Source organism: Caretta caretta, chromosome 6 (genome assembly GCF_965140235.1).
Source record: "Caretta caretta isolate rCarCar2 chromosome 6, rCarCar1.hap1, whole genome shotgun sequence".
NCBI lineage: Eukaryota > Metazoa > Chordata > Testudines > Cheloniidae > Caretta > Caretta caretta.
Genome location: NC_134211.1, coordinates 41053617 through 41076057, shown reverse-complemented (window position 1 = coordinate 41076057; position 22441 = coordinate 41053617). Strand labels below are relative to the sequence as shown.

Here is a 22441-nt window from a genome sequence, read left to right as displayed (position 1 = left end):
GTTGTTGTGAGGTTTAATTCATTAACCTTGGTAAAATGCTTTGAGTTCCTAAAAGAGGCAGTACAAGGGCCACATCCAATGCCCATTGAAATCAATTAAAAGATTCCCAAGAACTTCAGTGAACTCTGTACCGGGTCTTGAGTGTAAAGCAGCAGCTTCTATAAACCAGCAAAATTTTTCATGAACCTTCCTCCCCCATAATTATGTTAACTGATTATCACTGTAGAACATAATAAAATGAGAAATGAAAAGAGATCTATACAGAATGCATAACAGAGAAGCAGAAACAGAAAGAAGGGCTGAATCCTGCAAACACTTTGTTCATATGAGTAGTTCCACTCAGTTCATGTTATGAACACAGTTACGTACACACACAAGGATTTGTAGGATTGGATCTTACACACACACATCTTTTTTCCCTCTTACCAGACATAAATGTCTTGATATCACTTTTGAACATAATTTCTATCTCATCTATTCAAGTCTCGTCGGAACACCACCTGCATAACAGGAACATGTTTTGAAAGGGGCAGGGACTGGTATATAGCAGCAAATCCTTCTCTGCTGTTTTAGCAATAAAGTGAACACAACTGGAAAGCACAAAATAACTGAGTCCTGGTATTTTGATGTCCTCCCCTGGAGAGTCTTGACTCCAACACCACAGGAAACGGGGACACCACCTCCTATACAGCTGGGCTCTGCAAACTCACTGCATGTTGGAATCCCAAACTGGGAAGTCATGGTCCTTGAAATACCAAGTATATGAACTTGTGCAAGTTTAAACAGCAACTCTTCATTCTGAACAGTGAAGAGCTGAGTGTATCCAGCGGGAGCCGTGGAATAATAAGATTAGATTTACTGCTCACATCTGAAGGACAATTCTAAGGTTCTCAGGTTTCAGAGTAACAGCCGTGTTAGTCTGTATTCGCAAAAAGAAAAGGAGTACTTGTGTCACCTTAGAGACTAACCAATTTATTTGAGCATAAGCTTTCGTGAGCTCACTTAAGTTCAGTTAAGTGAACTTAAGCTCACTTCATCGGATGAAGCTCATGAAAGCTTATGCTCAAATAAATTGGTTAGTCTCTAAGGTGACACAAGTACTCCTTTTCTTTCTAAGGTTCTCAGCAATCCTAAGGGCTGGTGTTTTGAAGACGCATCGTGTTAACTCTAAAACTCAGCACCTAGAATGCAACATCAAGAATCAACAGTCTCTATAAACTGGAGATTACCCTTTCTAGCCAGTATTTGCAGTTATGTATTAAAATCTAATCACCTAAAACGTTACCATCTGGAAAAGGACACCCTCAATATATTTACATACAAAAGCTATGTTGTGTTACCTGAAAGCTGTGATGTGAAACTGACAAAAGCAAAGAACAATTAAACTTCATCACAACCAGAATAATGTTAACTGTCCAGAGTTTTATTTACCAGTTGTCACTTAGAGACATAGGCTTTGCCAACAAGGATCAGACCGACGGTCTAATGAGTTGGGTATAGTTTCCAGTGGTGATCAATCCATCAGCACATCAAAAGATGGTGCGGGGGAAAAAAACCAGCATAAATTGCAATTGAACTTATTGCTCCTGGCCAATGGGGCAATCCAAGTGACCCCTGAAACATGATATTTGGTTACTCTTAATATGAATGATTAAAAGTATTACAGGTCATAAAATTGTCCAGCCATTTTTTAAAAATCAGCATAATGTCCGTGGGTGAAATCCCACCCTGTTTTGTGACAGTGCATTGAAGGAGACTGTAAAGCCTCTTCCAGAGAGTATCAAGGTAAAACAGCTATCAAGACGTTGTGCTTGCCAGCATTCCACAGCCATATAGCATTGTGGTCTGCCAGCTGAGCGCATGACCACCCTCCCCACTCCAGAGCTACTATTCAGTAAATGGCATGAGCTTATTAAAGTGTATGCCCCCCAAGCCTCAACCCTTCTTGTGCTAAGGTTGGTTTGAAAAGCATCATACCAGCCAGCACTTCTCTTGCCACATCATCAGCAACTTAATTCCAGCAAGGAAAAGCAGGGTGTAGCTTGCTATGGAATTATCCTTTTTAATCTGTCGTGTTTTCTGTATATTCCTATCATTTCATGATTCATGACTGAAGAATGCTGATGCTTTCACTGCTTTATCAGCCTCAAAAGAATTCCTGGCTTTACCAGCTGGTCGTGTGTGTGTGTGTGTGTGTGTGTGTGTGTGATTCCATTTATTTTTAAATATTTTTTAATGTGGTAGAATGTTTTTTAACGTGTAGCTTTAAATAATTAAGAACTAAAATTAAAAAGAAACATAGTGCAATATGGGCCATATGATCTGCAGGCAACCATTAGCATAACAAAGCTTTTTTGTGTTTCTCTGATGTAACTAAACTGAACTTTATATACTCTCTAAGCAGCTCAGAGCACAGGGTTCAGAGAAAGGAGCAGATACAAGAGACACAGAGCAGGGGTTCGCAGACTTTTTTACTGGTGATCCCTTTCACACAGCAAGTGTGACCCCCCCCCCATACATTAAAAACACATTTTTAAATAGTTAATACCTTTATAAATGCTGGAGGCAAAGTGGGGTTTCGGGTGGAGGCTGATAGCTCGCAACCCTACATGTAATAACCTCGTTACCCCGAGGGATCCCAACCCCCCCCAGTTTGAGAACTCCTGACACAGAAGGACAGGCGGGTTGTGTGCATGTGTATTTGTTAGTTGTCCAAACTCATCAGTAAGTTTACCACAAACAGGGCTTCACCAGAAAGTGCTAGAGTTACCGTAATCAAACAATTTTACTGTCAGTGTGTTAATTTGCAAATATTAGTGTATTTCCCCTCTGCTCTCAGTGCTTTTCCATACCAGATACAGTCCACTTAATCTCTGGTTTCTATAATGCATTTATAGTACCACCCAATGCTCCGAACTGTACTGCATGCTCTCTTTCTACACCTTGCTGCTGCTTATCTACTTTATCCGCTCAGGAAGAAATTTCAGCAAAACTCTTCCTCTGGTCACTGATATCTCTGGGAACCAAATCCATTAAGATATTTCTGACCCCCTACTCGTGCTATTTTAACTGTCTGCTGTACAGGAAGCAACTGATAAAAATAGGATTACAATGCCCTTACAGATGAACTAGCAAGAGGCTTGATTGTGATTGATGCCTGAATAAATATATACTAGCAGACCCTACATTTCAACACAGCTTTTGATAGAAGGTGAAAAGGAGTATAAGGTTTTCACTGCCTAGACAGCAGTATTTTTTTCTCAAAGAAACCTTTGGAAAGAATCTAACCACTATGGAAGCTCCTGGGGTATTTCGTTTGTTTTAACCTCTTGTTCTTTCATTTTAAAGTACCAGATTGTTCATTTTTTTAATTATAAATTATTTTGTAGTGGGTCAGGAGTGTGTTTGTGTCTTCTCTAGATTCACCTGAGCATTTGAATGCAGCTCTAAATTCTGTCAACGTTTTGGAATTGTTCAGTTCTGAGGTTTATCAGAGAGAGAAGGAACAGCCAAAGAGTTCAGAACTGGATCCAAACTTTCATGGAGTTTGCGATCTGTACTTATGATTCAGGATTTTTGTTTTTTGGCCAGGGTGTGTGTGGTTTGTAACTAAATTGCATTGATGAACTCAGTGGGAATGATGGAAGTCACTGAGAGACAATGTATAGACTTCTTTCTGGGCAACCATTTTAAAATAATGTAACTTTTCCCTTTTTTCAGTAGCCAGCAACTTTGTACCTTACTATCAGTGGGAATGTAATCCGTCTTTCCTCCTTCCTCCCAGGACAGAGAATCAGCAAGTGGGTGCTGTTTTAAGTTCTGCTCTTTTTTAAAGCAAATATTCTAGAAGTATTTAAGGTGCAGTAGAAATAAAATACATCGAGTTTGCTGCTTCCTTTTGATAGCAGCAAGAGGGCACAATGTTTCCATCAAAATATTTGGGATGTTTTTCCTAGCAATGCTCCCTTAATATTTCAATATAGATTCAAGTTGACCTGCAAGCATTGTTTTAATGAACTAATTATCAAGTACTGTGCTTATTGCCTCAAATAGCAATTGCAAGAGGTCAACTCAACACAGGGCTCATATTTATATTTCAGTTTTGGAGAGGATTGTGTGATTTCAGGACATTTTCATTATCAATTCCAAATAGCACAAGCACTCCAACAGTCCCTATAAAATGCCATTTTTTTCATTCTGTAAAAATAGACACCTGTTTAGCTCGCCAGTGCCAGGATGGAGGCAAAGCACTTCAGCAGGTATGTAACTTCAATAACATGAAGAGTCCCATTAACTTCAGCGGAACCATTCACTTGTTCAGAGTTAAGCACACATTAAATCAGGAGTTCTCAAATTGGGGATTGGGACCCCTCAGGGATTCATGAGGTTATTACATCGGTGGTTGTGAGCTGTCAATCTCCACCCCAAATCCCACTTGCCTCCAGTATTTATAATGGTGTTAAATATATTAAAAAGTGTGTTTAATTTATTTGGGGGGTCGCACTCAGAGTCTTGCTGCGTGAAAGGGGTCACCAGTAAAAAATGTTTGAGACCCACTGCATTAAATGCTTTGTTGAAATGAGATCCAAATCACCCTACTGAAAATAAAGTAATAGTAATTCTTAGCACTTTACCTGTCTTAAGCACTCCACAAGCATTGACTTGTTAATCCATCCCTCACAATACCCCTGTGAAGTAAGCATGTAAGTATTGTTAGCCTGTTTTGCAGACATGGAAACTGAGGCAAAGTTTTTCCCCAAGGCCTGCAAGCCAGTATCAAAACCAAGGATTTGAACTCATGACTTCCTAACCTCTTAACCATGTACTGAGTCCCCCAGACACCCAAACAGCATTAGACTGGAGCACAGGCAACATATGGCAGATGACTAGGAAGTAGGATTTTTTTTTTTTTTTTACTATTTGCAGCAGTTTTGCAAACAGCAGCAAAAAAAAATTACCATTTCACTGACTACTGCCATCTGGTACTGTTAATTTAGGCCCAATCAAAATAGATAGGCAGATAGGCTACTTCAGTTTTATCTCACTGTAAAGTCTAGATTATAGTAGGCCCACAAGCAGTATGTCCATACATCTTCTTTTAATGACTCAGCTGTGGACTGCACTGTACTGCTTTCCAACCTACCTCTTCCAAATAAACGCTCCAGTTTTATAATATAAAATAAAATTTTGCATTGTGCATGTAAAAATCAAACTGCAAATATATAAAATTTCCCAGGACATCTTTTATCCATCTGCTGACAATATAGATGGTTATCCAAGTCTGTCCTCTATGCAGATGTTTGCCATATAATGAAGGAAGCAAAAGATTTGTGTTGTTGCAATTTAAAATCTGTGATCTGAATGAAATATAAACTCAAAGCACTAATGGTCAAATTATTTCCTGAGGCCCCAGTTTAGAAAAGCACTTAAGCCATGCTAATATTAAGCATGTGCTTAAATCCTGGGGATTTCAATGAGACTTAAAGGTATGCTTAAAATTAAGGCATGTGCTTAAGTGTTTTGCTAATAAGAATGGATTTAAGCAGATGGTTAAGTGCTTTGCTTAATCGGGGACTCACAGTTGCATGCAGTGCTCAGTGACTTCAATGGGAGCTGTGTGCAAATGTCTGAGAACACAATTTGGCTTTTAATCACCTAATTACTACAAGAATTTTAGCCAGGAACTGGTTCATATAGATTGCTTGATGAGTTATGCAGTAAAGGTGAGACTGTCAGAAGTGCCTTTCGCATTTGCCTAACTCTACTCACAATCCAGAGAAAACTTTGCATTGACTTCAATGGGAGCAGAAAGAATATTTTTGAAAATCCCACCCTATCAGGACCTGCACTGAAGAAAAACACAAAACTCTCACTGGCCCAGTGCTGCTGGCTCAGTCTAAATGAGAAATAAAAGATCAACATAGATGGCTGAATTATGGAGCTGCTTCTCCAAATCAGTGAACAAAAAATAAAGACAGTGGATATGTACAATTAGTAATAAAGCTTGCCATGTTAACAAACAGCTATGGGAATGCTTGGGGAGAGTGAATATCTCTGGCTTGGATGATATACATCTCAAAATTCTATAAATTTGTTACAAATACACTGTATCAATCAGAGCAGTTATTCTGAAGTTACAGAGAAATGGAGAACCAGAGGACTGAAAAAAAAAAACAAAAACAAATGCAGTACTGATCTCCAAATCGAAATTAAGGAATGAATCTGAAAATTACCAACTAGTTGGTCTAAATTCAGTGCTGAAAAAAAGGTGCAATCATATTCTAAAAGATAACAGGACCATGTGCGTTACACAGCTTAGGTTTACAAAGGACACATGGATCACAGCTAAACTTATTTTTTAAATAAATAATGAAAGTGGGTGAAGACGGGACTTTAGTGAAACATCGGATACAGTACTCTCAAAAAATGAACTCAAACTGGTTTAGATATGAGGACTGTCACATGGATTGAACTGTGGCTTTAGGGCCATAAACAAAGGGATTGAAGTGATGTGGGGGAGATGCTCAGTGATTGCTGTGGGGATTGGTATTAGGATCAGTTTTACTTAACATCTTTATTAATGATCTGGAAGAAGTGATAAACAGCACATTAATTAAATTCACAGATTGTAATACATTAGGAGGTGTTACAAGCACAACCAAGCAGAGAGAAATCATGCAAAAGGACCTAGAGGTTAAAAATATGGGGAGGAAACAACAAAATGGGGAGAAAGACAACCTGATACATCTGAGGAAAAACAATCCAAAATATCGATATTTGGTGGGAGAAACCTGGAAAGCAGTTAAGCCAAAAAAGACTGAGGTGAAATAGATTTCAGAGTAGCAGCCATGTTAATCTGTATCCGCAAAAAGAAAAGGAGTACTTGTGGCACCTTAGAGACTAACCAATTTATTGGAGCATAAGCTTTCGTGAGCTACAGCTCACTTCATTGGATGCATGCAGTGGAAAATACAGTGGGGAGATTTTAGATTCAGAGAGAACATGAAACAATGGGTGTTACCATACACACTGTAATGAGCGTGATCAGGTAAGGTGAGCTATTACCAGCAGGAGAGAAAAAAACCTTTTGTAGTGATAATCAAGGCAGGCCATTTCCAGCAGTTGACAAGAACATGTGAGGAACGGGGAGGGGGGAAATAAACATGGGGAAATAGTTTTACTTTGTGTAATGACCCATCCACGCCCAGGCTCTATTCAAGCCTAAGTTAATTGTATCCAGTTTGCAAATTAATTCCAATTCAGCAGTCTCTCGTTGGAGTCTGGTTTTGAAGTTTCGTTGTTGAAGAATTGCCACTTTTAGGTCTATAATCGAGTGACCAAAGAGATTGAAGTGTTCTCCGACTGGTTTTTGAATGTTATAATTCTTGACGTCTGATTTGTGTCCACTTATTCTTTTACACAGAGACTGTCCAGTTTGGCCAATGTACATGGCAGAGGGACATTGCTGGCACATGATGGCATATATCACATTGGTAGATGTGCAGGTGAACGAGCCTCTGATAGTGTGGCTGATGTTATTAGGCCCTACGATGGTGTCCCCTGAATAGAAATGTGGACACAGTTGGCAACGGGCTTTGTTGCAAGGATAGGTTCCTGGGTTAGTGTTTTTGTTGTGTGGTGTGCGGTTGCTGGTGAGTATTTGCTTCAGGTTGGGGGGCTGTCTGTAAGCAAGGACTGGCCTGTCTCCCAAGATCTGTGAGAGTGATGGGTCATCCTTCAGGATAAGTTGTAGATCCTTGATGATGCGTTGGAGAGGTTTTAGTTGGGGGCTGAAGGTGACAGCTAGTGGTGTTTTGTTATTTTCTTTGTTGGGCCTGTCCTGTAGTAGGTGACTTCTGGTTACTCTTCTGGCTCTGTCAATCTGTTTCTTCACTTCAGCAGGTGGGTACTGTAGTTGTAAGAACGCTTGATAGAGATCTTGTAGGTGTTTGTCTTTGCCTGAGGGGTTGGAGCAAATGCGGTTGTGTCGTAGAGCTTGGCTGCAGACAATGGATTGTGTGATGTGGTCTGAATGAAAGCTGGAGGCATGTAGGTAAGCATAGCGGTCAGTAGGTTTCCGGTATTGGATGGTATTTATGTGACCATCACTTATTAGCACCGCAGTGTCCGGGAAGTGGGTCTCTTGTGTGGACTGGTCCAGACTGAGGTTGATGGTGGGATGGAAATTGTTGAAATCATGGTGGAATTCCTCATGGCTTCTTTTCCATGGGTCCAGATGATGAAGATGTCATCAATGTAGCGCAAGTAGAGTAGGGGCATTAGGGGACAAGAGCTGAGGAAGCGTTGTTCTAAGTCAGCCATAAAAATGTTGGCATACTGTGGGGCCATGCGGGTACCCATAGCATTTTCTCCATATTTATTTTCCCCCCTCACTGTTCCTCACATGTTCTTGTCAACTGCTGGAAATGGCCCACCTTGATTATCACTACAAAAGGTTTTTTTCTCTCCTGCTGGTAATAGCTCACCTTACCTGATCACTCTGGTTACAGTGTGTATGGTAACACCCATTGTTTCATGTTCTCTGTGTATCTAAAATCTCCCCACTGTATTTTCCACTGCATGCATCCAATGAAGTGAGCTGTAGCTCACAAAAGCTAAAATAAATGGGTTAGTCTCTAAGGTGCCACACGTCCTCCTTTTCTTCTTGAGGTGAAATAGTTGTAGCAAAATATGTATGAGCTTGCACTATGACAAGCTAAAGTGATTTGGAGCTGCAGAGGCATCACAGCAGAGAGTAGGGAGATCCTAGGTTGCTCCTCTCTATTGGAGTACTGAAACATACGCATTGCTACACCAGATCAAACCAGAAGTCCACCTAGCTACATATCTCTCTCAACACACTGTATATTACACTGGCAAAACTGCACCTGGAATACTGTGTTTTGGTTCTGAGCCTCTCAATAAAAGATTATTAAAAATGAGGGAATATATAGAAGAGCAACAGAAACAAAGGGAGGAGCAGTTACCCTCTTCAAGTACTTATATATAACCTGTCTATACATATTTAATTCTTGAAAATAACACATGTATAAACGAAGTCTGATAAGTACTTGAAGAGTAAACACACTGCAAGGAAAAGGAATTGTTTAGGGGGACCAATGTGGGTATAAAACTTGGAGTAAAAGAATGAAAAGTATAGGTTGAATATCAAATACAATTTCCAATCAGTAACATCTAATAAACTGAGGATCAGTCTCCACGAGGAAATGGTTAAAGATCCAGTGCCTGAGTTATTTAAAATGGACACAGCACTCAAGAATAGTCCAGGGAACAATCCTGCACTAGCAGGATGACTTAATAGGGCTCTTCCAGCTATAATTTCTATGATTCCACGGTATGAGCTCCAAACACAATAAGCAGAGAGACAAACCTCTGCAAAATTAAATCACTGAGAATCAACTAGAGAATGGAAATTAAATCACGGGAAAGTATTTTCTTCTTTGTAAGCATTAGCATTAATCACATGCAAAAGTAAAATATTAGTTAATTTGATTCTCTCTGCCTTCCAGACATGGGTCGAAATGAATCAATGCAGGAAGAGCGATCTCTCTGATAGCTGGGGAAATGATCCAATAAAATCTGTAGATAAAGCTAGTGAAAATGAAATGACCAAAAAGAAAGATACAAAACTATGTTTTGGGGTTTGTTTCTTCTGAATTCCTAATAAGTACAATAAATGAAAATCTGCACACCAGCAGCTTCCTAACAGTTTGATTGGAAGGTAGTATTTAATGGTTTGGGTATTTTTCTATTAATAATTATTTTTCTTTTTGTTGTTGTTAAATTATTATTATTGTTTTGCAAGCCCATAACATGTTACCCAGGCTTCCAGATTTTAAGTACTGCTAATATACTTCTAATTCACACCAGGAAAAAACAACAACAGTGTAACTAGTGGAGAAACCCACTAACTGCTCCTTAATCAACAAGACAAAAATAAATAATGTGAAAGATGTGTTTAAAGAACAATACACTTTGGAACCCATTCCCCTTAATTGCTATGAAGCAGGCTACTTGGTGCACATAGGCCATTCAACTATTCATCTCAGTAGCAGATCCTGATAAGATATGCACGGAAGGAATTATGTCTGGACTGTGTCAAATAGGGGTGTTGGTATTTAACTGTGTTCTGTAGGCCATGAAAGGTCAAACCAGACAAAGCAGAGCCTAATAAAGCAGCTAGTATCTGGGGGTGAGGAGACACAAAGCCTTTCAAATTAGCAGTTGAGTCATGATGCAAAGTGATGATTGGCCCAATCATGCCCCCTGTTACAGCCAATGGGAGTTCAGCCACTGACTTGAATGGGAGCAGGATCGGGTCCATTTTGTGTGAAGAGTGAAAAATTCAAGCTTGTGTACAATGAAAATGGATCAAGAGTTCTGCCTGCAGTCCATGAAAATTAAGGAAAAACTAGCTATATACACAGCAAGAGATCAGCAACTCAGCTGATGCAAACCCTGTTGTATCACTTTACAGACAGCAATCCAGCCATATCAGCCTCATAACTTTGTTCAATGACAGAATTTAAATTAAACAAACAAATACATCATAAAACCAGAAAGGTAAAACTTTAAAGATCAATAACAAATGGCTGATTAACGGGAGTTCTGGCTTGCTCTTTCTGATATGTATTTTAAAACGTATTTTCATTTTGCATGGATTAAATCCCGTATTGAATTGGACAGATAATTCCTTAGTTTAAATTGAGAAAGACCTTTCCTGAAATAAAAATTGTTCTTTTAAAAATATCCTTAAATGACACTGTCATGATAAATATCAGATCATACTTATTACATTTTTCTGTACAGTTAGTTATACTTTAGAAACTGAAATTAATTTAAATAGCTAATTTATTTTTCACCATTTATGTTGCTGATTTATTATTTATACCCCTTAGGGTTGAACTTACTAAAGGGGAAACTCTATATCCTAATGAAGAGGATAGGGAAGAAGTTGGTCAAGTACAGGTAAGAGCTAATGAGGCACAGTCAATTGTGAACGAGTCCCATTTAAATATAACACATGAAGGCAAACAACTGAATACTGACAAAATATACAATTCTCATAAATACATGGTAGAAGTCTAAATACTAAGATGGGTGAACTAAAGTGGCTTGGCATTAAATGAGGATATTGATGTAACAGGCATTGTCGGAACTTGGTGGTACGATGATAATAAATAGGACACAGTAATACCAGGGGTATAAAATATATAGGAATGACAGGTAGGTCATGCTGGTGAGAGAGTGGCACTGTATGTGAAAGAAAGCAGAGTCAAATATAGTAAAAAATCTTAAATGAATCAAACTATAATAAAGAATCTCTATTGAAAGAAATTCCATGCTTGAATAATAATAATAATAATATAGCAGTAGGAATATACTACCAATCACCTCACCAGGATGGTGTCGGTGACTGTGAAATTCTCAAGGAGATTAGAGCAACTACAAAGGCACAAAATGCAATAATGGGGGATTTCAACCATCTTCATATTGACTGGGTATTTGTCACCTCAGGTAGGGATGCAGAGATAAAATTTCTAGACACCATAAATGGCTGCTTCCGAGAGCAGCTACTTCTGGAACCCTTTAGGGGAGAGGTAATTCTTGATTTAGTCCTCAGTAGGACCCAGGATCTAGTCCCAGAGATGCCTATAGCTGAACTGCTTGGTAATAGTGACCATAATGTAATTAAATTCAAACATCCTTTTAGGGGAAAAAATGCCAAAGAAACCCATCACAACCTCTACAAAAAATGAGGAAGCTAGTTGAATGGACATGAAAAGGAACAGTTACAAGGGCAAAATGGCTGCAAACTGTATGAAGACTATTTAAAAACACCATAATGAGACTAAAATTAAATATATACCCCAAATCAAAAGAAACAGTAAGAGGACCAAAACAATGCCACCACAGCTAAACAGCAGAGTAAAAGAGGCAGTTAAAAATGCATTTTTTGCCTCTTAGAAATTGGCAGTCAAACCCTGATGAGGAAAAGAGAAAGGGGCATAAACTCTGGCAAGTTAAATGTAAAAGTGTAGTAACGTAAGCCAAGAAAGAATTTGAAGAGCAACCAGCTAAGGACATGCACACACATGAAATTGTTGCTGTTAGTTTTTTAAGTACATCAGAAGCAGGAAGCCAAACAGTCAATGGGGCAACTGGATGACTGAGGGGGCTAAAGGAGCACTGGAGGAAGACAAGGCTGTTGTTTAGAAGCTAAAGGAATTCTTCACTGCAGAGGATGCTGGGGAGATCCCCACACCGGAACCATTCTTTTTAGGTTACAAAGCTGAGGAGCTGTTCCAGATTGAGGAGTTAATAGAGGTGCCTTTGGAATAAAACTGATAAATTAAACAGTAATGAGTCACCAGGACCAGATGGTATTCATCCAAGGGTTCTGAAGGAACTCAAATATGAAATTGCAGAACTACTAACTGTGATATGTAATGTCACTTAAATCAGTTTCTGTACCAGGTGACTGGAGATAGGTAATGAAATGCCAATTTTAAAAACAGGCTTCAGAAGTGATCTGGGCAATTACAGGTTGGTAAGCCTAACTTCAGTACCAGGCATATTGGCTGAAACTATAGTAAAGAACAGAATTATCAGGTGCATAGATACACACAATACGTTGGGGAAGAAATCATGTGAAAGGAAATCATACCTCACCAATCTATTAGAATTCTTTGAGAATGTCAACACGTATGTGAACAAGGGTGACATAGTCAATACAGCATAATTGGACTTTAAGAAAGCCTTTGATAAGGTCCCTCACCAAAGGCTGTTAAGCAAAGTAAGCAGTCATGGAATAAGAGGAAAGGTCCTCTCATGGATCTGTAGCTGGTTACAAAATAGGAAACAAAGGGTAGAAATAAATAGTTTTCACAATGGAGAGAGGTGAACAGTGGTGCCCCTCCCCCCCCCCAAGGATCTGTACTATTCAACATATTCATGAATGATTGGGAAAAGGGGTTAATAATGAGGTGATAGGTGAGATTCAATGTTGATAAGTGCAAAGTAATACACCTTGGAAAAAATAATCTCAACTACACTTACAAAATGAGGGAGTTTCCATTAGCTGTCACCACTCAAGAAACAGATCTTATAATCATTGTGTATAGTTCTCTGAAAACATTTGCTGAATATGCAGTGGCAGTCCAGAAAAGCTAGCAATGTTAAGAACCATTAGGAAAGGGATAGATAATCAAACAGAAAATATCATAATGCTATTTACTATATAAATCCACGGTACACCCAGACCTTGAATATTTCATGCAGTTCTAGTGGCCCCATCTCAAAAAAGATATATTAAAATTGGAAAAGGTGCAGAGAAGGGCAACAAAAATGATAAGGAGTATGGAAGTTTCCCTATGAGGAGAGATTAAAAAGACTGGGACTGTTCTGCTTAGAAAAGAGACAACTAAGGAAGAACATGATAGAGGTCTATAAGATCATGAATGGTGTGGAGAGTGAATTGGGAAGTATTACTTGCCCTTCACATAACACAAGAACTAAGGGTCACCAATGAAATTAATAGGCAGCAAGTTTAAAACAAACAAAAGGAAGAACTTCTCCACAAAACACACAATCAACCTGAGGAATTCATTGTCAGGGGATACCGTGAAGGCCAAAAGTATAACAGCTATTAGCCAAGATGGTCAGGGATGCAACCCTATTCTCTGGGTGTCCCTAAACCTCCAATTGTCAGAAGCTGGGAGTGGATGACAGAGGACAATGGATCATTTGAAATTGCCCTGTTCTGTTCATTCCCTCTGAAGCGTCTTGCACTGGCCACTATCAGACACAGGATAGTAGGTTAGATGGACAATTGGTCTGAAGCAGTATGATCATTCTAATGTTTGCATTTCACGCACCTTGAACAGTGAAATTACTACTGGTCAGTTTTGCTTTTTGTTTATAATCCATTTGACTGCCTCGTTTTTAGATAATAGCAGGAATCTGTTGTTTGGCTTTCCACCAAATGCAGGAGAATGTCTGCATTTTTAAACAACCACTAGCCTTTTTTGAAAACAACAAAAAAAAAATTTAGGTTTTAAAATCTACCTGTTTTATTTTATAAAAACCTGAATTCTGATCCTTGCATTTTGGAATATAAGCGCCGTCCTTTTTACTCAAGATAGACTAACAAATCAATTTGTGGTGACAGGACACTGTTCCAGTTGTTGATAATCTTCCACAAGTTTTCCACTAGCATGTAGTCACTTAAACATTCCTTAAGCAACTTAAAATTCAGCTGATTTTTCAAATGATTTTTTCCCTGCTAGTATCCCACAGCAATAAAAATCAAAATGTAAAAACAAAGAAATTGCAACAGATCACAGATATCACAGATTTTAGTCCCATTTAACATAACCCATCCCTAGCAGCTCTGTGTACAGACTGATGAAGAGAGCATGTTAAGCACTTATACCAAATCATTCAAGTAGACTTGTTTTGCAGACTGATTAATAGAAACAAGCTCTAAGGACTAATCACAAGTCGAGCCCTGTTTGGTAGATTAATAGAACAAAGGCACAGGAGAATAAGGAAGGTTACAGTACTGGAATATGAATAAGGAAAGGTGAACACTGTGTAGTTTGATTGTTAGTACTTATCAACCAAAGACAAATCTTCAGGGCCAAGTCTCAGTATTTCACTTGTATACATGAATCACTATTCTGTGCTGAAGAGGCTCAGTTCTAATAGGCTGATCAGTCTACATATCTCAGGATGATCAATCTATGCTTTGAACTCCAAGCTTAAAAACACAGAAACAAAATCTTTAAAGGGAATGATGCATTACTCTAGTTTTACTGTAGGAATATCTCAATTTCATTTGGCATTTGCTGATTTCAACAGAAACTTCCAAACTCCGAACTTTTTTTCAGTTACAACCATAAACAGAAGAGCATATGTGACAGGTGAGACAGTGCATGTGTGTTTGCAGGATGTGTGTGTGTGTGTGTGTGTGTCAGTCATTGAGCTGTGGTTTGGAATGAATGATTATTACTCAAAATGTTACTGTACTATGGTGACACATGCTAAGATTCTCTGCCAAGTCATTTTGATGACAGGTTTGTGAACCCTGCATAAAGATGCAAGGTATTTACCACCGTGTCATTTTGGTACGTTAATTTTGCTGACTCCAGTCAGGATACAAGAAGAGCTAAAACAGGGAGGGAAGGAACTAGCAGCTGGGACAGATAAAGTTCTAAAGATAAAACCTTACAATACAGCTGAGCATGGGGAGAAAGCTTAGGCTTTCAGTGTCAGTTTTTTTGTTATATTATTTACCGATCAAACCAAACTTCAGTTAGGAGGTAAATTTGGCCTATGTACAATGTGTCTACAAATGTAATGGCTATATAACAAATGTATCTCTCTGTTCTATTTCAATTCGTTTGTTGTGTTTTTGTTTGTTTTAACATAAAATTTAGTGGTCCAGGTTAATAAGGAAAATGAAAGTTTGTGGCTGGTTTAGGATGTTGGGAAGTGGAAGCACACTGGAAAATGTTACATTGCACACATCATTAGAGGTGTACAATCTGTGTGTGAAAACCTCATTTCACTGAAGTCAATGGCAAAACTCCTTTTGACTTGAACAGGGCCAGGACTTCACCCTTTCTCTTTTATTCATTTAACCACAGAAAGATTAAACAGTTTGTGGTGAATTATATTGTGGGGGTTTATATATATGGGTTTTACATTATTTCTACATTTTCCAACTCTTTCCACAAGCTCGAACCTTTTCAAAGTTAGGCATATGAAAGGACCAGAAAATGTCTTTCATAAACATGACATAGCTAGCTGAAAAGTGTATTGAACAGGGTGTTTAGCTTGGGAAAAGGGAAAATTTGTTCTCCAGAGTAAATTGCATTAAAATTAATTATAGGGTTATATCAGCAACCAGCAGAGGGAGACAAAAACTGCTACAAAACTAAAATAAAACTGCAGGCGCACATAATTCTGGTTTACCATATAGTGGGGCAAACCACAGAACTAGAGTTTTCAGGTTAACGTGCATTTTGCCTATCTACTGCATTCTTCCACGGTTCAGAATATTGGATCCATCCCAAGCAGCCGCAGATGGAATACCGAGAAAAAAGGAAAAGACGAGTGCTTTCTTGTGACTTTTTTCCTTATGTGCCCAATTGTCTTTTGCTGGGTATGGAAACAAGATGTATTAAAAACTGTGCCAGGAAAAGGAGAATGAAAGGCTCACACCACCTCCTCCTCCCCATATAAATCCTGCATTTGATGAGGTGCACAGCCCAGTGCCATAAACACTTGCCTCAAAATGGTAGCAAGGATAAACATCTGCTTAAGTGTGTTGCTGGATTGGGGCTTTTGCTTGCAAGTTTTTCTTCTCTGACATTCCTATTATGCAGGCCCTGGCCACCTCCTGATTAGGTATCGAATGAATACTTTCTCCAGATGGTTTCCAGCTAGAGCTGATTTTTTAAAAAAAACTAAATGGAATTTTTTTTTAAACAGAAAATGCCTTTTTGATTAAATAGAAATTTTCATGAAAGATTCTGTTTTGGTCAAAAAAATTCAGGTCTTAACCAAAGAAGTTTTGTTTGCGAGTTTTGGATTTAAACCCTAAAGCTTCCAGAGAAAAATTCAACAAAAATGAATATGTTTTCATTGTGATTGAGATTTTTTGTGGGAGGGGAAAAAATTCATTGACCAGTTCTATTTCTAGCTACCTAAGAGGCTTGGCAAACTACTTGCATATCAGTTTCCTCCACTAAATCTGGCTGAAGAACCGCAATTGAAAAAAACCCTTTAATGGCCATCTTTTCATTGAAAGTAGATCTGAAGCAGGTAATTCCACCTCAGAGAAGACTCCTGAAGGGGTCCATCTACAGAGATTCAACTTAGGACCTCTGGATCTAAAAGCATGAGCCTTTACTATCCATAAACCTTTGTAAGTAGTCTATCAGCCACCCTTTGTTATCATGGATACAACAACTGGCTTGATTTTGAGAGACTCTCACAAATTCCCAGAAACAATCCCAAGCATCACTTTAATTTCAGATCACACTTTTAAAATCATTTCCTGTTCTACAAGGTCTGAAATTATTGGTAGCCTAAATTATTGGTAACTAAAAGAGCATTTTTTTTTAATGACCAATTTTTGACCTAATTGGCTTGTAGGATCTTTCTCTTCTCGTGGCTTAGCTGAAGCACAAGAGAAGATTAATTGAAACTTTTGCCTCCATTCGCACTGTACCACACTTTGTCAGCTTCTGCAAGCAGCCATAGTTCTGACAGAGCTTTCATGCTTGTCTGGTTCTCCTCCCTTTCAATGGTCAGGGCTTGTTGCTCTTCACACTGACTGTGACCCCAAGCACTCAGCTGCTCCCTAGCTCTCTCATGGTATGTCTACACTGTGATCAAGAACCTGCGGCACCAAGTTTCAGAGCCTGGGTCAGCTGGGTCTTTTAACCACAGACTGTAGGGTTAAAAATGGCAGTGTAGACGTTCGGGCTCAGGCTGGAGCCTGGGCTCTATGCTGCTATTTTTAACCCCACAGCCTGACCCCTCTGAGCCCAAGTCAGCTGACCTGGCTTACTGCAGTGTAAATATACCCTTAGTAACCTCTTTCCTGGGACTTGAAGAGCACCACCTAATGTGGCAACTCCTGCACTCCTCAAGTAAGCCACTCAGACCCACATGCCCCACCTAATTTCCCCTTTCCCTAGATGAGCTGGTGACTGGATTTTTAGGGCTCGTGCCCTCGGTATTATAATTTCTCAATACATCACCAGCACAATCTCTTTTTTTCCCCTCTACTCCAGACCACTATGAATGAATGGGTTAATCAACAGGAACTGCTCTGGTAGTGACAGAAGATAGGAAAGGAGAAAAATAAGGCTCATGAGTGCTGAAGCTATATGGAAAGAATTATTAAACCAAGCGCTGCCCTCCATCATAGAGTTTAATCCTATGAGGAACTGAGCTCCTCTGGATAGGTGCTAAGGGCCCTCAGCTCCCATTGAAGTTTATATTCTCCAGAGGTGCTCAGCTCCTCTCAGGATCAGATCCTTATAGAGGTGGTGTGGAAATATCAGAATCTGTAGTAATCTAAGCAGTGCTTGCTCCTCTTGAACGTCTTGCTGGGTGCAAATGCTCTGAGCTGCTCAATGAGATACCGCTTTGTACCACTGCATACAAATGCCACGTGGACCCATGTGCTGCTGCAGGACTCGGCAAGAGGAAAAGGAACTTTTCTGGACAGCTGCCAAGTGGAAGAAAAGCATCTACACACACACACACGCACAGCTTGTGGTTTTTGTAAGTGCAACTTTCATTTTATAATGACTTTGTTCTTGATCAGATCATACACACACTTACGAACAGCAGTCTCCCTTAATCTATTAACCCCTGGAGCACCACAGTTGATGCACATTCTGTCTCCACTAATTGTTGTGGAATACCTACTGTGCTTCATGGAAATGTTTAAGGAATCTGAGATGTATGGCATGTTGCCTTTGTTGTTTGGTTGACCACTCACTGACACTCATGGAGCAGTGAAGAGATTAATAATGAGTCCAAATCCTGTCCACACACCAACACAAACAGAGGTGTAATGAATGTTGTTAATGGTTTTTCATTTCAGCAACATGTCATCTGCAAGCAGACATGGTTTGTAAATTACACTAGTACTGAATTCTCTGCAAGTACTTACTCACTCCTTAGTCTGGCAACATTTCCACTGAAGTGAAGTCCTAGTGTAAACAGAATAAGCACTCCATTATTTGGCCAAATGTTTAGAGGTAGAGCTTTTTGAAAATGGTTAGTTTGCCGCTGGCTGGAGTCTTAGTAAAAGCGGTTAGGACACAATGCATTTTAAAATGATCTGCATTACAGTCTTTTTTAATTTGTTGTTGTTGTTAAAAATAAAAATGGAGGCTAAGTTAGAAGTGAATCTGATCTCAGGGAGACTGAACAGAAATCTGTGACATTCCCAAAGAGGCAAAAATATAAACAACCCCCCCTGTAATTCTAGACCTGGGGGAATACATTTCTTCGATCTTATAATGAGAGAGCTGAAGGACAAATGCCAAGAAAAATGAAATAGGAGCCTGTACCTTTAAACACAACCACATTACAGCATTGTGACTATTTGTTTAACACACACACAGAAGACCTTATGCTTTGCCAATACTATTCTCAACTGCTGACTTCTACTGAATAGATGCTGGAATTCCTGAAAGACTACAGCACCAACATAATGTTCCAATCTCCCTTTCTATTCGCCAGTGCTAATAGCAAGGAGGAACTTTATTGCTGAGCAGGGCAATTTCTGTTCCTTTTTCACTTTTTTTTTAGGCCCAAGTTAATTACCAAGACTATGAGAATAAAAAAATGAGACCCATTCTCCCCATCAGTGTATCTGAATCCTATCATGTGAGTTGCCAATTGGTTTTCTAATCCTCACACTCAATATCTGCTGTTAATTTGCTCGCTATTTCAAGAACTTGAAGACTGTCAGCAAAATCCACGATGCATTACAAAACTTATAATTGGAAAAAAATCTGATGCTTTTTTGACAGGGTAAACACAAAGTATTAAAGCACTGATCAGAACAAGGAAGCTGTAACAACTCAATAGCCATTTATACTAAAATATAATTGTAAATGCAGTGGAGAAATAAACATGCTCCGTTTCAACTCTTGTTACTGAAATATGTGCAAAATTAGGCCAAATGATGGTGTGAATCCAGCAATTTTACACCAGATTGAAACACACACGCACGAAAAATACTGTATTTTAAAGGAGATGACTGAACTGTGCGGTGTTGTTTTTCAACCTCCCTTGGCCTTTTCAAGGTCACATTATCTATGCCAATTAAAATTTTGCTTCTGAAAAAAAAAAATTAAGGCACTTCCTCCAGAGTTACTAAAAAAAGCAAATGAAAGCCTTTGCGTCTCAGAGGTGAGCTATAGTGAGCTGTTTGTTCCTGACCTCTGGATCACCCTATAGATCAAATTCCTGGACACAGGAAAAACCCACTAACGTTCATTAAAAGCAACTGGGAGGCCAGCTTTGTGTTTCTGTTCTTAAGACCTGACCAAGCTACAACTTGACAAAGGTGCAGGATATTGCTGAACAATGCAGCTGTTCCTGTTGGGAGGGGAAAGGATTTTCCCAGCTCAGATGCTGGAGATCCACAAAAAAACAGATTTACACGCTGCACTCTTTACTGGACACCTCAGTGTCTGAGGCCTATGACTGTGAAATTAAAGAGTTTTAAGAGTGAAATCATTAAATATCAATTATAAAGTTCAAAGAGATTTATTTATTTATTTTGTACTGGCTAGCTCAGGGGTTCTCAAACTGGGGGTCGGGACCCTTCAGGGTGTCACAAGGTTATTACATTGGGGGGGGGTCACAAGCTGTCAGCCTCCACCCCAAATCCTGCCTTGCCTCCAGCATTTATAATGGTGTTAAATATATAAAAAAGTGTTTTTAATGTATAAGGGGGGTTGCACTCAGAGGCTTGCTGTGTGAAAGGGGTCACCAGTACAAAAGTCTGAGAACCCCATGGCTAGCTATTAAGACTAACTCATACTCCTGAAACAGGTAATATTCCTGTTGAAATTGTTAGGAGTTTTGCCTGCATAAGGAGCTATACAATCAGATATTTCTCCACTAACTAAACCAGGTCGAGAGGGCAAAGACAGTATGAAGTGAAAGGAGACAGATTGTAGAAGTAGATTGTTATCTACAAACTTAATGGAAAATCTTCCCCCATGTTATTTCTTCAAGGTGCATCAACCAGCCTCCTAGTTAGGGTGTGAAAACCGCAGTTACATTCCCAGCCTCTGAAAGTAGGAGTTCAGCGAGCAACTTTAGCATGTCCCACCCTTACTCAGGAGGAGTCTTTCACTTTTCAGGGGCTGGTGCTCCATTTTCAACATCTCTGCAGCTAATGCCATTTAATACTCCCAGACCTATCAGGCTACATTCAAATTTTCTGCTACCTCAAAGACTGTTGCTTTGCTCCACTGCACTCTCCAATTGCAAATACACATGAATGCTCCTGTGTGTTGTAAGTTATTTTCTACATACAATTTCTACTAAATTGTAAGGTAGGAGGCACTACTTGAATTCTCTTAGGTCTTTAGAAAGCTTTCAGATGTACCAGGAGTAATAACATGTAATGAATATGGACTGATATTCCTTTCCCATAGCTGCACTGAGTTGGCAATTTACATTTTCTAAATAGATAGATGAGTTATAGCCAGTTTTCCCAGTCTGATGGCAATTACTTCTTAGAAACCTCTGATGGGCTGAAACCCTCAGAATTGCAGATGTTATTCTTAGTTTGATTCCTCTTCTTAAATTAAAACCACTAGCTGTATCAGCAAACATGGATTTTTCCCTCTGAAAATATCATCTAAAATGCATATAAATTGAACTTGCCAATTTAGCTCAATTTAGGATTGGAGTGTCTTTTGGTTTAATGCACTTGTGTTCCACCTCTGAGACAGAATTGTGTATGTGTGTGTATTTTTATATATGTAGATAAAAACCCTAACTGAGGTAAGCAGACATATAAAGAACCCCAGCGGTTTCCTCCTTTTGGGGTAATCTGTATTTGAAGATTTATGATAGTAGCTCATGGTAAGTATGGAGGGTGGGGGTAATGCGGTATACCAGAAGAGCACAAAAGCTAAAAAAAAGTCTTTTCCACTTGTTATGGAGCAGTCTCCTCTCTGTAAAATTTTGAACAACAGACTTTGTGCATCCGATGCACCTTTTCCCTCCTCTGAAGGAGCCACGCAAAATGCAGACATCTAATTGGATTTCATGCTTTCCCAGTAGTTCACACAAGAGAAGGGATGAAAGCTGCCATTTCAGCATCAGCAGTCAGCATCCTCCAAACCAAGATAAGTAGACTCCCTAACCTAAAGAGCTACATGAATTTAAAATAGTTGTCTCATCTCAATTTCCCCATTCCCACTTGCCCTACACACATATTTACCACAATTCATCACAGTTTGACACAAATTACAGACTTTGTTGGACAGAGATTAGAGAAGTGTCCTAGGATGGATGGAGCTCAGTTTTCCTTTCTGGCAATGTATCCATTGTCATCCATGCACAAAGAAATCCCAGGATCAATGGGCTAAGGAGTCAGGTCATTATGAAATAAAATTAAGTGTTCAATGGCTTGTGCTGCATGCAGAATGTCATCCATACCACTCAGAGCCTCTTGTTAGGAGAACCTTTGTTCCTTGATCAGTTGTCCCTTAATATTTCATAATAAACTTCCTATCTTCACACGTACAATATGCAAAATTTAAAGACTTAAAAGTACGCCATGGGTCACCATTATGAGTTCACGAAACAAAGGCACAAATCAGTACATCTATTCACATGTGCTGGAAGTGTATCATAGAGT

General features: G+C 39.1%; 1 protein-coding gene across 2 annotated transcripts in view; it reads right to left on the bottom strand.

Moving 5' to 3' along the window:
- MPPED2 (metallophosphoesterase domain containing 2) overlaps positions 1–22441 on the bottom strand; it is a 131915-nt gene that overhangs the window by 29417 nt on the left and 80057 nt on the right. The gene's annotated exons all lie outside the window — the stretch shown is intronic.